At 42.8% G+C, this 2,802-nt stretch overlaps 1 pseudogene; it reads right to left on the reverse strand.

The window, feature by feature from the left end:
* Window positions 1–282: 282 nt before the first annotated feature.
* Window positions 283–2,802, reverse strand: part of LOC114446540 (extracellular calcium-sensing receptor-like) — a 2,684-nt pseudogene continuing 164 nt past the window's right edge.

Genomic DNA, 2,802 nt, shown 5'->3' on the forward strand with positions numbered 1-2,802 from the left:
CAATAAACCCTCGATGTATGAATTCATAAATGACAAACTGAAGTATCTGATGTAATGTTTTTAATTCATAAAAAATATTAGAGTTAATAACATAGGGGTCATGCTGAAAATGATGAAAGTAACTGTTTTTTGGTGCAGTGCAGGTATTATAGTTGGAGAAAGGTATAAAGAGATAAAGATTTACATGTAAATTAATTTTAAAAAAGTCCTAAGTACGACATGTTGATGAATTAACTAAATAGGTTTGATGAAGTTGAATTTTGACACTCCCACACAATGCTGTCACATCAGAGAACTCCTCCTGGACTCCTCAAAGCTCAGGGACAACGTAACCGTTCCATTGCCAAAGCTCACACGTGGTTTGTGCTTTCCTGAAGTGGTTTCACTGTCATTGCCATTGGTCTTGAGGCTGATGGATGAAGATGGAGTCGAGGCAGAAGACCCACCGATGCTACTGGACTTTTTCCTTGAAGCTGTGCTGTGCTTCAGTGTAGCTTTAGCAGCCACTTTGAAAGCATGGGCTGCGGTGCTGCATCGAACTTCCTCAATTGTGTTCCTGGACGGTTTGAAGAGGATGATGTACACCTTGTTGAAGAAGATACAGGCCAGCATCCCAAAGCTGGATGCCAGTATAGCGATGACCTCCACAGCTGAAACAAACTTGCCATATGTACTAAAATATGCAGGAATAAAAGAGATCCAAACGATGAAGAATATCAACATGCTAAAAGTGATGAACTTGGCTTCTGTAAAGTTTTCTGGAAGTTTCCTTGATTTGAATGCAAAGAAGAAACATATAGCTGCCAAAAGGCATGTGTAGCCGATCAGAAACCCAAGAGCCATCACAGAGCCCTCGTTGCATGTAATAAAAATGATCTCATCAATGTCATGATTCTTGTAGCTAGAGGGAGGAGCATTGTAAAGCCAGACCACGCATATCATGACTTGGACAAATGTGCAGAGAAACACCAAGAGAAACTGCAGGTTTAACCCCACCATTTACGATGGAGACTTGTAGGAATCTTTGCCTCAAACACCAAGAGCACTCGATTGGTTTTCACAAGCATGAGATACAGAGAACAAAACTGATACCGAAAGCGGGTTGACGTAAGCGGCATGTCCAGTCCTGCGGCTCTCCGATAAAAATTAGAGAGCTGGAGAAGCAGCAGATGAGTGAGAACAGGAGGACATAGGAAAGTTCACGGTTTGTGGCCTTTACTATTGGAGTGTTACGAAATCTGATGAAGACACCCATCACAAAAGCTGTCAAGACAACACCCAGCACTGCACATATAGCTAGAGCGATCCCAAAGGGTTCTGTCCAGGAGAGGAACTCGATTTCCTTCAGGAAGCAGAAAGTGTGGTTTCCATTAGACCAGGAGTTATTCGGGCACTTGGTGCAAACGCTGGCATCTGTATCAATACAAAATAATCTGTGTTAGCATTAAAAAAGGGAAACCTGAGCAGACGCTGTGAATGTTTGGCATTTCCAATACCTTTATGATTACTGTACTCTCCATCTGAACACTCAGTACATTCAAAGCAGCATGTGGGCATACTGTCTATGATCCCCTTTCTTGTGCCAGGTTCACAGTCCTCGCTGCAATTAGAGAAGGGGACCTGTAAGGTACACATGCATGAGAAGGACAAAAATACAATATGAGAACAGAACTGTGTTTCAAGTTTATTAAAACAACAAAGCCCCTTAGATTTACTGTTTGGATTATGCTGTTATTATAATCAAAGCAATTGGACTGACCTCTGAACTGTACCCGTTCCAGAGAATCTTTGTCCTGTCTATGAACAGCTTGGCTCCTTTCTTGACATGTATATTGTAGTATCCAACCTCCTCAAACACCACAGAGCCATCTTCAGCAGACCTGTGCCAGTTTATGAGAGTGTAGTTTGCTTCCAGGTCTGCATTCTCATCAAAGTGCATCTTTTCCCCCATACTGTTGGTGTAGTTCAAATGTCTGAGCTGCTTCAGGACCTGTGACACAGACCCACATATTTGAATGATTCACGTATCAGTAGTAATGCATTCATTTGCTTTAATTGGTTCCATTTTACCTGCCATGCTTCCATTTTCTTTATATCTGCACATGAATTGTTAGCAAATAGTCCATTTCCAGGTGTGCAGGTGAGAATGTCCTGCAGGGCCTGTGCAATGGAATAAACTGCCACATAAACATTATAGGCGATGCGATGATGTGTGTAGTCCAGGTATGGGGTCTCCACACTGGTGATGTCTTCCTCACCAGTGCACAAAGGCCTAAAACTAGTGCTGCCATTCTCACTTTCTTGGAGTCTCGGGCTGTCCTCCAGATAACAGTTAAAGGTTTCTTCCCAAAACTCTCTGACAAATTCATTATGACTGTCTTTCTTAGGGTGGACTTGTTGTAAGAACTCCCTAAAGCTGGGTATATGCCCTGCCCTCAGAGCAAAGCCAATAGTCCCTGCCACAACATCCAGATATTCTGGTTTAGCAATAAGGGAGGAGCTTGCCCATGCTTCACTGGCTAACCACGTTTCGATCTGTGATGTTTCTTCTGACCATCTCTTTGATCAGAGGTTCTATATCTGGGCCACTGGCAAACACAACAATCACTTTGGCTGTGGAGTTCTCAATCCTGTCAGCCAGAGCTTTAATTTCATGGTCTTCAAAGTACTGAGATATCAGCTCATTTAGATGAATGCAGATGTCTCGCTCTTCCATCTCCTTCTCAAACTTCTCAATCCCTGGCCGTCCATAGTCATCATCTGAAGCAACAGCAATGACCCAGTTCCACTGGAAGTACTCGA

This window comes from Parambassis ranga, chromosome 14 (genome assembly GCF_900634625.1).
Source record: "Parambassis ranga chromosome 14, fParRan2.1, whole genome shotgun sequence".
Taxonomy (NCBI): Eukaryota; Metazoa; Chordata; class Actinopteri; family Ambassidae; genus Parambassis; species Parambassis ranga.